Source organism: Camelus bactrianus, chromosome 8, assembly GCF_048773025.1.
Source record: "Camelus bactrianus isolate YW-2024 breed Bactrian camel chromosome 8, ASM4877302v1, whole genome shotgun sequence".
NCBI classification, from domain to species: Eukaryota; Metazoa; Chordata; class Mammalia; order Artiodactyla; family Camelidae; genus Camelus; species Camelus bactrianus.
In genome coordinates, this window is record NC_133546.1 from 94,856,063 (window position 1) to 94,870,309 (window position 14,247).

At 42.4% G+C, this 14,247-nt stretch overlaps 1 protein-coding gene across 50 annotated transcripts in view; it reads right to left on the reverse strand.

The window, feature by feature from the left end:
• LOC141578437 (uncharacterized) overlaps positions 1–14,247 on the reverse strand; it is a 511,397-nt gene that overhangs the window by 384,862 nt on the left and 112,288 nt on the right. For 44 of the 50 annotated variants that reach the window (XM_074368867.1, XM_074368840.1, XM_074368860.1 and 41 more), the window contains 2 exons: positions 10,934–11,158; positions 4,142–4,265 (listed from right to left, as the gene is read on the reverse strand). The exons of 1 other annotated variant lie outside the window; for it this stretch is intronic. The gene's annotated coding sequence lies outside the window, so the exon portion shown is untranslated. Of the gene's footprint in view, positions 1–4,141; positions 4,266–10,933; positions 11,159–13,636; positions 13,823–14,247 lie in introns of all 50 variants that reach the window. 5 more of the 50 variants (XM_074368828.1, XM_074368826.1, XM_074368830.1 and 2 more) reach the window with 4 other exon arrangements.

Consider the following 14,247-nt stretch of genomic DNA (forward strand, 5'->3'; position numbering starts at 1 on the left):
TACATTTCCCAAAGTGTAGCTAGGCCTACAACAAGATTGATGATGGCAAATCATATGGAAGAAATACATAAAATTTATAACCCTGCATAAAATAATTATAACAGTGTGATTCTAGGTATGGGAATGAGCAACGAAGGGTAAACATTTCCTGGATCATAACAGACTAGTAAGACAGGCCATCCAGAGAACTTTTAGTATCAACAGGGCCTGATAAAAACACCTAAAACCTTGAATGGCAGGTCAGAAGTTTCTTCAACCTGAACTAGGAATGAGCCTTCATAGCACCCTGGGACAAAATTGGTCATGAAGTGTCTCTCAAAATATTGGTCGAATTTAGGACCAAGGGGGAGCACTGTGAATGAAAATACTACAATGTGAATGAAAATACGGCAACCATGTCAGTAAACAAATAGTGCTGAAACCAAGTCATCAGCAGCTGCCACCATCTCCCAGGGAGGACAAGCTTATAGCTCCGCCTAGGCAGCCACACAGAATGGTGCCCTCTGAGGGGACTCAGAATATGAAAGGACAGAATACTGGCCCTAGATAACTAGGTGCTTCTAAAAGAAATGAATTCAATGAGCCAAAATGTTTACTTCCTCCCATACAAAGAAAATCACTAAATTCTTGAACTTGAGATGCCTGGATTTCTTTAGATAACAAGCAATCTTTTATTCTTCCAACTCCCTGGTCTTTGTTGTAAAGTTCCTATATAATCCTAGCTCCTCCCCTACTTCTTGGGAGCAGTCCCTCAGACAGATTTGAAGGCTTTAATTCCGCCTCGAGTCCTCCCGCCAAATAAAGCATAACTCTAAACTTTCAGGCTACACATTTCTTTCAGTCGACAAGTCCCAGAATAGACACAACTCATCAATTCTGTAATGGAACACACTGGATCAGGAACCAAAAGAATGTTCTAGTCCAGAAAAACTACGGGACCCTCTTTCTTCCCGTCATTATACAATCCGACCAGAACTCATTAATTTGCTGTCTGCTCATCTGGCAACCAAACTCAGAGAAGAGTCAACTCAGCACAGTGCTGTGCTGGGGAGAACACCCCGCAGCAGCATGGCGGGCTGCCTGCACTCCCGCACGCTCTGCTGACCCCTAGTGTCCTCCGTGGAGACCAGGCCAACAGAGCTGTTCCCAACAGCTGCAAAGTACCACACATTAAATAAAAGCGTTTTATTTTATACGATATGTTACGTATATAACCATCTCTGAAGACAGCTTTGCAAGAAGCCCAAAACTTCAACATTAATCTGCAAAAGCAAATGCTGCCCCCAAGGGAAAACAAGTCTTAAAACGATGCTAAGTCTTCCAAAGTCCTCTCCAGGACCATCAATCTAACTGCCTGCAGGCCTGCAGCTGCAGGCGGCTACATGTCTGTTTTTAAAACAACCCCTTCCTGCCGTCAGGTGCTACAATGTCCCTCTACGCCCTCCCATCCGAGGGTAAGAGCAGCCAATGCAGAACCTTGCAGGGAAGCACTGACAAGACTGGACACAGAGGATCAGAGCTAAACTAAGCCTTCTGATGACACGAGCTTGTCACTGTGTCATTTTACAGATGAAGTTATATAGAGAGAGGTGGGGTGATCTTGCTCAAAGTCACACAGCTAATAAGTGGCAAAGTCTGTAACCCAGCTCTACCCTCCGGTGTGACGCCCCCACTGGGACACCCACAGGGTTCTCTCGTGCCTGCTGGACCAGTCCTTTACTGTCACTCATAACCGACCACAGGGTCTGACCGTAGTCTGACTTTTCAGCCTCTTCTCCCTCTATTTTCTCAGGAACAAGGCTGCTCGGGCCACTATGTGACTTACGGCTCCCCAAACCCTCCGTGCTCAGGGTGGTCTTGCCTGTGCATCCAGCACCCTGCTCAAAGGCTCTTCCTACCCTGCAGGGGGACGTTTCCACTCTCCGCAGGGACAACCCCTCAGGGAAGCCCTCTTTTCGCCCTCAGCATGGCAGGTGTCCCAGGCCACATCCCGAGCTGCCCCATTAAGACTGCGGTTGCCCAGGTTTCCTAGTCAGACCAGCAGCCTCAGTGCCAGGGTTTATGACCGGGTCACCCTGCCAACCTACTGCCCGCCTCACAGCCCCCAGCCAGCAGGTCACCTGGAAGTCGCAGCAAGTGCCCCACCCAATCCCGAAGTCTCTTCATTTGCCAGCACCGCTGATGAATGTTCTCCAACCTTTGGTCAGTTTTGCACAAAACAGCAGCTTCTACTGTGAAGCAGGGGGTTTTCTCTTCTGCTCCCCATCCTTACTGGAAACGTCAAGGGAAACCAAAAGGCCTTTTCTCAACCCTTTTCTGATGACACCCTCCCACCCACAATATTCACATGCTCAAGAGCTTTGGGTCCACGTGGTTTTGTTTCCCATACGCTAAGTGGCTCAAAACACTGCGGGATTCTTTCTCTTTTGAGAGTATTTGTTTGTACTGAGTTTATCGGCTTTAATCACTTTTTGTGTCTCTCTTCAGTGTCCCTAGCAGTTGCCACTTCTTACTCCATTCAGCAGCCTCCCTCCCAACATCTAGTCTAGGAAATGAGCTGTGATGAGTGGCCCGGGGGCAGTCACAGAAGATGGAACTAAGGCACAAAGAGGTGACATATTTTGCCTGAGAAGATCAGCTTCAAGCCCCAACACTGTGTGTCACGTCCCTCTGTTTAACACTTATGTTAAACTAGTTAACTTTGTATAGATTATGGTTATAAACAGATGAGGTATCAAAATACATAAAAGGACACACATCAGCTCTATGATGTTCATTAACTCCACTATTTTGTTTCTATTTATTTTATTTCTGTTAAAAAAATTAGGAACCTCTGCAGTCAATATAGCAAAATGTTAATGGGTTTTAAATCCAGAATGTAGATGCGTAAGTGTATCATTAATCATAATTATTTGTATGCGCACAAAATTATTTGACAGTCTCTCTCCCCTCCCGCTACACGCTACTGGCTCTCACCTGAGCTCCCAGACCACACATTTAACAGCCTTTCACTTTACCCACAGCTGAACTCATCAGTTTTCTCCCAGAGCTCCCTCTGAAGCTTTCCCTGCTCAGAGCACAACAGGACCATCACTTACCTCATTAATCCACCCAGAAACCTGGGCCTAACTCCATCCTACCTTCACAGACATCATTCATCCTTTCCTTTTTACCATCTAAACATGCCTAAAGTCTGTTCGTTTTTTCCCATTGCCTGTCCCACTGACTGTCCCACCGTTTAGGTGGAAGCCACCAACACTTCACACCTGGACTCAAGAGTCTCCCAAGTGACCCCACAGCCGCTCTCCCATATTAGACACAAATGGGATATTGTCACTCCCGTGCTTTTAGGACTCTTTTCAAACCTACTGTTCTTAGAAGAAACTCCAAGTTTTTCACCTGGTGAAGGTGTTTGCCATGAAACTTTGAGCTCAGGAACGGCAGGACCCCCCTCAGTCTTGGCCCTCCCCTTTCCCCAAGGCCCAGACCTCTCCCCCTCTGCCCTGCCCTCTGGCACAGCGCTGGCCCAGGAGGACCTGCTGAGCTACACCAGCCTGTATTCTAACCCTGGTCTTGAGTTCTTAGCAAACTGCTTCACTTATCCATACAAATCCAAGGTAGATTAGAAAGATTATAGATGTTGAGCTAGACTATTGATTTGGGGATTTTGCACTAGCAACCTGCAAGCATATGTTCTAATGATTCTGTCTTCTTAAAACCACACCCAGATTTAAGGAGTATTTGTGGAATGTCTTCGGAGTAAAAGGGACTGTAATTTAACAGACTATATGTTTTATAACATGAACAACCCGGACAGGGTCACAAATGGAATCGCCTCACAAGTGACAGAAGACAGGTGAGAGGCACAAAGCAACAGGTCTCAAAGATGGTAAGAGCAAAGTTGTTTCGCCAACCCCCAAAAATTCCTGAAAGAACCAAAAATTCTGAATTTTGAAAGTAAAATGCTATCATATATAGAAATAAAATAAATGATCCTCTTCATCAGTGTTTCAAGATCTGACTCCACATATTTCAGCAGGCCATACTGAATACTAGCACAGAAAAATCAGATGGACTAGTGGTGAGTAAGTTCCAGGAAAACGGCAGAAATTCCTCCACATGTGTAAAGACATACACTCACCTGCCGAAGGTGAAGGTAGAACGCATTCTGGAGAAATTCGGAAGCTTCCAGTGTCCGCTTCTGAATGGCAAGGACACGGACAGCTTGGGAGCATGCTTCTAACTCAGTCACCGGCATTCTTACACTGCAGGGGGAAAAGGAGGCCCTCAGTCGAGAGCAGAGATATTCCTGTCGTGTTTCCCAGGCCGAGCCTCGGGGACTCAGTGCCCTGCAGCAGCCCGGCCCCAGGCGAGGACACGCAGCGTGGCCCACCCAAGCAGGAGGGGCACTGTGCTTGAGAAATCCCATCCCCGATGGGGGCAAGAGGGGCTGGTGGGGTTGAGTGAACCTATAAATGCCCACAGAAATATGCCTGCATTCATTCAAGTGATACAATCAACAGTAGCAGGCTATTTAACAAAATTTCAATTTTCAGTGGCAATTTTGCCATTCCTTTCCACTTGTCCCCTGCACTCTGAGACAGGCTTAGGCTCTCTCACACCTGCAACTCTGAAGCAATAGTTGTGAAGTAATTTTACTTTGCTGCAAGTGTCCTCGCTCCCCGTGTCACTGTGTCTGTCCTCTCTTAACACAGTCGGATATCTTCCTGGATCTCTACCTGAGTTCCTTTCTCCTCCTCCTCAGATCCTGAGATAAAGGACAAGTGAAGACACATGACCAGAAAAGGCACTGTGGACTTGACCGAAATCCACAGTGAAGCCCTAGGTGAGTGCTGCCCACCCCTTACCTTCGATTCTCAAGTTTCTGCCCAGGGTGACATCCAGCCCAGAGAGGTGGCCCAATTAAAAGCTATGTGGCTTGGGCACGGGGACAGGTGCAGGAGCTGGTTCCGGGGCCAGGCCCCTCCCCACGTCTGCTCCCCTCTCCCCCGAAGCCCCGCTGCCAAGCACTCAGGCTCGGTGATCTGATGTCCTTCTCTTCTACTCTACTCCAAACCCTTTTCCTTTTCCTTTTTTTCCCTAATTATCCCCAGCTGGAGTGATTTTTCAATCGCAGTATCTAAAAAATTTCCTGCAGCCGAAAATGAGGTCTCCAGATATCAATGCCCATATGCTGGCTCCTGAAGAGATTCGCTGGCTAGGTGGACCCTCACCAACACTCACGGGGCATCAGACATGTTCCAGGGTCGGCCACCCCCAACAAGAGTTTGCTGTGACCCCTATGCCTGCACAGCATCCCTGCTCACAAAAATATAGTTGGCCCACTTATCGGTTATTAAGAAGCAAAAATACAAAATTGCTCATGTTTCTTACTAAAATTATCTATGAAGCGGAAAAGGGAATTGTAATAGAAAAGAACAATTTTGACCCCATGTTAATTCTGTTCCTTTGGCTTTAAACCTGTGCCCTGTTTTCTAGACTCAGACTTGCTATCTCTGCACCATTTGTAAAAGAAAGTTGCCTTTAGACTGAAATATCCAGGACAGCCTCTTCTCCTGCCTGTGATCTTGAAGGATGCTAACTAATCTGCACTTATGTAGAGATGGCAAGTAGCAAAATAGAGAATAAATTTGTTTTATTTTTGGAGGTTTTACAGGGGCAACATGATTTGATCCACATGGACAGCTGCAAGAACAGCAGATTCAAAGGACAAGCAATTCATACAACAAGAAGTTTCCAACAACCAACTGCAGCCCCGCCCCTTTTTAGTATAAAAGGAGACTCAATTCTGACTTGGGGAAGATGGTTCTCCAGGACATCAGTCTGCCATCTTCTGGGTCTGCCAGCTTTGCAAATAAAGTCACTATTCCTCACTCCAAAACCTCATCTCCCAGTTTATTAGCCTGTCATTTGGTGAGCAGAATGAGTTTGGACTCGGTAACAAAATGACTGCATTGGAGGTAGTATGTCTCCACTGTTTCTTCGTTTCCAATATGTAACATGCATACTATTTATGATCTAGTGCAAATAATTCATCAAAGACAACCACAAAAAGAAACTATACTCACCCAGCTATCAAAACTGAAGTCAAAACCTATCAATTTTATATGCTGTTTAAGAACACAACCGAAAAACCTAACATAGGGAGTCGATTCCACGGAAATAAAATTATTTCTACTCCTTCAAAACTTTTTCTTTTCTTTTCTATTTTATTTTGTTTTGCTTATTGAAAAGAAAATAAAAGTCAAATCATTGTATTTCACGTATTTTTGTTATAGCTACATACTTTAAATACTACAAAAAGACTTAAATTGCAATAAAAAATTGTTCATATATTAGTATAAAGATATATACACAATCAATGGGGATTAGGAAAGGAATGGATATTTACTAAAAATCCACTGCAATCCAGTCTTTTACAAGCATATCCTGGAATATAAGCTCTATTACCTAGGGAGCCTCACCCACATTCTCACTACTGAGTCCCTTAGTAATCAACCACTAAGTCACTAGCATAGAAACATGTGATCAGTATTTTAGGAATAAATGAGGGAATTAGCTCATTCAATTCTAAAACAAAATCCCTAAAATAAATACTGAACTTATTTACAGATAAAGAAAATTTGTCCCCAAAAAAGTAAAGTTTCTTCCTCAAGGTCACAAAGCTAATAACTGGTAAAGGTAAGATTTGAACTAATCTGCCTGATTCTAAAAACTAAGTTGGAAATCCCATTCGACTGGGGAGTGTCCAGCTGCAAGCCTAGAACCCTATCTTTGTTCAGAGCTGGCCTTAGACAGCCTGAGACAGCACCCCATTCCTGTGGAACTCGAGGGCAAATGATAACAATAAGGATTTTATATCCAGCAGTTTCTTAGGTCTCATGTATATAAAGTGTCAGCAGGTCAGCAGAAAATCTCTGGGAACCATGAGTGTGTCCAGAACGTTTTGCTGATTAGAAACTCAATCTATCAGGATAGAGTGACCTTCCCATGAGAGGCCACATGGACATAAACTAAAGGCAGCTGAACAATGGAAACTAGCAAGACCCCGGAACTCAAGCAAGGATCCCTGCCATCCCCCACCCAGTTTCCTCTTCATCCGTGTGGACATGAAGACAGAAGACCCGGGTTCTTGTCCAAGTTACACTATCATGGATTCTGACCCATAAAAAGTTACGAATCTATGCTGTCGTAAGTCCTTTCCAACTCAAATATGATGACACCAATATCTCAGCAGAATATCTATGTCTCCACTTCCCCTCTTCTAATAGGAGACTATTTCTGTGGACACAAAGCAGAAATCCAATTTAAAAAACCATGCAAAAAGCCAGGCGAATTTCTGCTTAAGAGACTTTGCTCTCACGCTCAGTGAATGAAAACTCAGAAAAAGTGGTGCTTCTAACTCAGCAAATGGGAGGTAGACTGATTGTGTGTGTGTGTGTGTGTGTGTGTGTGTGTGTGTGTGTAAATCAAATATAATCATGTCTGGGACGTGTACAGATTATTTTTAATTTCACTGTAATTTCATGGGGATGAGCCAACATTTAAAGTAATTTGAATGTAGTGTTCTGAGACAGACTCAGTCTCTTTTGGTGGAGGAGTTGAAAGGGGAGAGTAAAGGAGGAAAGAGGTAAATGAAGCAAAGAAGTAAGAATACTGCTAGGGAAAGGCAAGACGCTAATTTTGTTCCTCATTGCATCACATACAAATTAGGGACTGGATTTCCCCCGTTCTCTTATGGAGCACTGAGTTGCAGAAGAAGAGGCGACAGCCCATTTCTCACTGAGATTGTGACTGTACGTGGCATCTTAGAGAAATAAATCATTTACCCTGATCAAACACTCTAGCAGCAGGCTGTAATTCTCCTGTTTTGAGAGACAAGAAAACAGGAGTTCAAAGCGGGTAGATAACTTGACAAAATTCAGAGGACCAGTAAACCAGAGAGGATGAAATCAAACTCAGATCTGAATGCAGATTCTGATCTTACCACTCCCAGGGCTGGAAATTCCTTAACACACATGCTCCCCAGATCCCCTGCAGTGTTCCTGGCGCCAAGCATTTCCCATGGTAATGGTCTCCAGTTCTCACAGACACAGCGCTCTGTTTAGCCAATGACCTTGATCAGACCTTGATCATCTACCTGCCACGCCCAACATGCTTCACCATACAGGCAGGAAAGCTGGCTTTCAAGTGCATACAAAGCCACCCTTAGTCTAACCTGGGATCTTCTGCAGCTTCTCCAGCCTAAAGGCAGCCATGAAACTGCTCACAGTTTGTACGTGAGCCACACTACCTCTCTCCATCTGTCTCCCCACCTATACTACTTAGCTATGAACATTTTGAGAATCTTGGAAACAAATTTTTAAAAACAGAAAAGAAAGGATTCTGGAACAAGTACTTAATACTTTCAATTTTAAATGACAATTTACAAAGTGAGTATTGACAAAACGAATCTTCCTTTCTAAATGTCAGTTTTAAGGATTTAAAAATATAATAGCAAAAAATTCTCACTTACAAAATTAACAAAAACATAAACAATGATCTGGAATAAATTCAAAAATAATGCCCATATTCTAAATGGACAAACTTCAGGACTGTACTGAGGGTTAAAGTAAGAGGTATGAATGTAGAGACATAAACATATTGCATGGAGAAAAGCAGTTTTGTAAAGATGTAAGTTCTCCTAAGAATAATTCAAAACTTACTAAAAAATCCCATGAAAATTCCAATCTGATTTTTTTTAACTTGAACAAAATATTTTGGAATTCTTCAGGAATAATAAAGTCATAATACTTGACAAGAAAATTTGGCATGGAAGAAAAGAATCAAAAAAAATCAGACTGCCAGTGATTAAATAAATTTTTACAGTATGTAAGATATGGTGCTGGAGTAAGGAAAGGAGATTGACAGAAGGGAACCATGAGCTCAAAAAGAGACTCTAGTGTATGTAAGTATTTTGTACAGTTGGGATTTCAAATCAAAGAGAAAATTATGAATTCGATAATTGTCCTGGGACAGAGAATCACCTGGAAAGAATAAATTCCATTGCTGTCATAATGACCACAAGATAAATTGCACATAGTGATGTAAATATTAAAAAGTACTAGTAACAGCAAATACAAGTCTTTGCTCTTATTAAATCAACTTCTCCTCACTATAATATTTACTATTATAATCTCCATCTTAGAGATTAAAAAAACCTACAGAAGAGATTTATTCCATTATAAGAGAGTATTTCTAAGAATAATGTCAAAGATAAAACCCATAAGGAAGACATTTACTATCCTAAGAATAGTTTGAGCCACAACAAAAATCAAAAAAACTTCCTGAACAAAATGAAAGGAAAGAAATGACAAGAAAAAGCTCTGTGATACATGTTGATGAATTCACGAAGTTAATTTTCATAACATACAAAAAGCTGTCACAAAGCAAAAAGAAGCTCCCTCACTTAAATGTGGGCAAAGGACAAAAGGAATCATTCATTTTAAAAAAGTCAAATGGCTAATGAGTGAAAAATGCTCAAAACTTCACTGGTCATCAAATGCAAACAAAAACAATGAAAAAGCACTTTTGCTTATCATATTGGCAAATATTTTTAAGATATTCTAGCTAGTGTCCATCTGTGGGAGAACAAATCATGAGCGACTTTTTCAGAGGATGACATATCAATGGATTTGTAAGCTCTGAAAAACGTACATACACACTGACTCAACTCCACTTCTAGGAATCGTTTCCTTTAGGAAAAAAAAATCAGTCCAAAAAGATGTACCCATCAGGGCATTTACACAGCACTGTTTACAAAGGTGGGAAGAAAAACTGAAGTGAAATCATATCCAGCGATAGAGAATTGGTTACATAAGTAATTGTGCATTTTTTCATTCCCCAATGGAGAAGGAATTTCTAGTCACTTGAAAGGAGTCTGTGATGAATGTAAACGTCACATCCAGGGACTAAATTTCCAGAAGCCTTAACTAAAGGAATACACATACAAGAACACAGGAATATCTGTACAAGAAGGATGTAACTCAAACATTCTTTCTGACAGTGGAAAATGGAGAAAACTTAACTGTCCACCATCAAGACAATGATGCGGTAAATCAAGGCGAGCTGCGGGCACTGAGGGAGCCGGCGTTTCGCCGTGGTCCAGGGCCTTGTCCACAGCACTTTCCCACCAAATGTGTCCGTGGACAAGAGACGACACCCGCACATCAGGAGACCCCTCCAATCTATCTGAAAGGGCCGGGTGAGTCTGGAGTGGGAGGACGTCCATGATATACCCCTGAGTGAATAAAGCGAGCTGCAGAAAAACATATAGTATGGCCTCATTTTTAAATAAAGCATATATACACACACCTATACGTTGATTTCTCATATGTGTATATATATGTATCTCATAGGCATAAAGGTCATGAAATATATATACCAAATTTTCAACAGCTTTTACTCCCAGGAAATAATGGGAAGGGAGTTAGGGGCCTTCCTGTACCACCACAGTTCTCTTTTCAGTATTTCAGTTAAGTATACTTGGAATTTAAAAGTTTATTTAAGTCCGAAGTAAAATGGACGATGCCTCCATAAGGCAGAATGCTACACTGGTCTTTAAAATTCATGCCAGGGGAGATAGAATTTTGTAGAAAAACATGTAATAAGCGGAATGGAAAATGGAGGTCTCCGAACAGTAAACAGGGACAGAGTGCTCACTGGTTTTTATGACAGAGATGATACACACTGACGAAAAAACAGAAAATAAATGTTAAATTGTTAATTATTATCTCTGAGTAGCGGGACCAGGATAGAGTTTTTTGTCCCTTTTTTCAAACATATTATATTAAATGCACATTATTTTTCATCTGAAAAAAGCATTTTTAGACGTGTAGTACCACGCAGTGGGGAATAATACATGAATACTTACAGAAACAAGTAACTAGGAGACACCGCAGCAGCGCCACACAATGTAGAACGGGCAATCCTTATTAACACCGCTCAGTTACATAAGGACCCAAAAAGTGAGAGCACCTGCTGTAAAAGGGCGTGGCCCCCTTCTATTTGTCAGTTGCATCTTCAGGGCTGAGGCAGTTCTGAGCACGGCCAGTGTCAGTTCATGTGTCTGGATGGATGCTACTGGAGGTGAGGGCACCTGCAAGCAGAAAGGAAGAACAGAAACCATCCTCTGCCTTTTCTGTTTTGTTTCTTTGTTACTTTAAAAGAGAGGCATAAATAAGATAAACTGTGTATCTCCCCTACTGAAATTTCAGTAATGAAACCGTTTTTAAAGGCTTCAGAGCTTATATTCTGTCTATAACTGTCTTTTCAACAAAGCATCATATTTATTAAAAGTTAATTGACTCAGTTAATTAACTCCCTGTTGAAACATTCAAGTAAAGATCATGAAAGGCCTTACGTAATAGAACCACACCTGCAGTGACTAGCTCAGCTGTCTTGACGGCAATGCAGTCAGCCCCCACCATCCCGATGCCCTAAGCTCCTGATGCTGGTAAGAGAGCACGCTGCCGCATCAGATGGAGAGATACTGTGAAAGCATTCTTTGAACTCTACAGTACTGACAAAACATAACTGACAAATCCCAGGCTCCTTTGAAGCTGTCATTTTCGGTTTCTGGCCAACCCCAGTCAATGAGCAGAACCACCCCATACCCGAGTCATGGGACTCACGTGGGAAGAAATTTTGTAGAAATTTCCAGGTACAGAATGTAACCAACTATATGTAGAACTCTGATAAAAGAAAATATGGAATACTCTGATGTTGAAGACACTCAAAATATTCTCCTAAGCCTTAGTAGCTGGAAAGGCTGGGCTTCTCCTCAGCCACTTATGTATTTCACAGCCAGTGAGCATCTCCCACAAGCCCTGTTTCCCTGTGTCTGCTGGGAGCCTCAGGCACACTTTTGATGTCGATCTTATAAGTCACAGGGCAGACGCGTGTCTCTCATGCCTGCCACCCTCACACAGGCTCGCCTCCTAGCTTCACTGTCTGAACTTGGCCCCATTTTCTCACCTGTTTATTTGGTATCTGTTCTTCTGTAAGCTGCCTATAATGCTTTTTGGAACAAGTCAGAAGAATGAGTGGGTAGATAAATGGACAGTTGGACAGGTGAGAGGTGGGCAGACAGACAGAGAGACTCCAAGAAAAGGGGAACAAAGAAAATTTCCTGTGCAGAACCCTCTTCTAGTCAGGGAAGAAAACCACCACCGAGAAGTGTGAAGAGGCAGGTGGCTTAGGACTGTTTCCTGGATTCCATGAAAAGTCCCACCAAGAGAGAGGGTAGAACTATAAATAATAAAAGAAAAAAGCATGCATGCTTGAAAAATATATCTACAATATGTACTTTCTAAAGAATAGATTCAAATCAGCAGGGCCCAATTACACAATCCTTGGGTATTTACAGAAATTAGAATCCCATCTCCAAAGCACAAGGCATCCCTTCGTAGCACTGAGAGTCTAAAAGGGGCTGTTATAAAGCCTTCACCACAAAAGCTATGCTCTCCTGCACTTATGAGGTATGAGCAGCTGTGCCCGGGCTGCCCACGCGCATCATTTGCACCCTATAGCACCTCTACGGGGGAGGGACGCCTAGCGAGCCCCATCTCTGCAGGACAGAAAACAAGCCCGGGGAGGCTAAGCCGACCTACCAGTTCTCCATCTCACAGGACTGGTCACTCCAGACCAGAACTCGAACTCGGACCCACGTTTGTAATCACGGTACTACCGTGTTTTGTGTGCTTTTTGTGTGTATAATACATTTGTTTCTGGCATGAAAGTATATTTAATAAATGATCGGTTGTCCTGTCTATCTCATTTGCTCACAATCAATCTTTATAGTGTTGAATTGTACTCTTTTTCCTTGGAGAAAGAACGGAACGAGCGGGTGTTAGAATGAGGTGGGGCTCCATTCTTTATCTGTTACCTCATCTCATCCAAGTCCCCAACCAGGGAGAAGGAGCAAATGTTTTCTTCATCTTTTAAAGAGAGGGTTCCACTGATGGTGACTTAACTCCAAAACCAAGTATGGGGAAAGGGCACATTCAGCAACCAGAGCATTATCACCAGTAGGAAGGCAAAAACATTTCACAGGAGGGCTCAGGGGGTCACCCTGATTTAATTTCAATCGATAAAACAATAATGCACTCTAAAAATACTAGCATGCAATGGATTGGCTCTTTCTTGACATCTAGCAAGTTTCCACAGCCCACATGTAAAATTATCGTGAACCAGTGAAAGGAAGTGTCTACAGACAAGAAAAATCAATGCCACAGGTAAACTGAAACCCAGGCTGGAGGAAAGGAAGAGAAAGGGCATAGTAAAGAAGTGGGGAAAGGCTGGGGAAAAAAAATCATCACACGGACTCTCAAGCATCATCCAAAAAGCATATATTCATTCGAGAGAGAGAGTTACTGAGGTCCTATTCTGTGCAAGATTGTAGAGCGGGTGAAGCAAGAGCGCAGCGACCATTGTGGCAGCAAGTGGCGGGGCTCAAATACACTTCTGATCCCGGTACCTGGCACACTTGTCCTCAGTATAAAGGGAAAAAAAAAAGTAAAATAACTCTGTAAACTCAAAGCATTGTTAAAAAAAAAATTAAACAAAACCTAAATACCTGGACAGACAAACAACGCACATTGCTGGATCACAAGACAGCGCTCTTGGAATGGCAGTGCTCCCCAGAACGATCCGTATATTCAACCTGGACTCGATCACAATCCCTGCGGGCTCCTCTGCAGAAACTGACTAGCTGCTGCTACAATTCATATGGGAATTCGAGGGTCTCAGTAACCAAAACGTACTTGAAAAAGAAGAACAATATGAGAGGACTTGTAATTCTCAATTTCAAACCTTACAACTGTATGCCTAGGTGAGATTAGAGGCCATTGTGAAGTTATGACTGTGTTTATCCGTATTTTCTAAATTCTCTACAATGAATATAACTGTTACAATAAGAAAAATAAAAAGTAAGGTGTCTTTTAAAACATGCACACCAGTTCATTCATTGGGAAAAAAACATTTTAACTATAAAAAGGTAACCAAATATCTAGTGAAAAGGACTACTTAAAATCAAGTGTGTATTTACATTTTTCATAAATTGAAAACTGAAAAACACAAACACATCAAGTTTCTAGGGAGACCGATGCAACATATTAATAGTTATTTTCAAAAATACTAATTGAACAATGAAAAATCAAGAAAGGGAAAATCGCTATTGACAGCCAA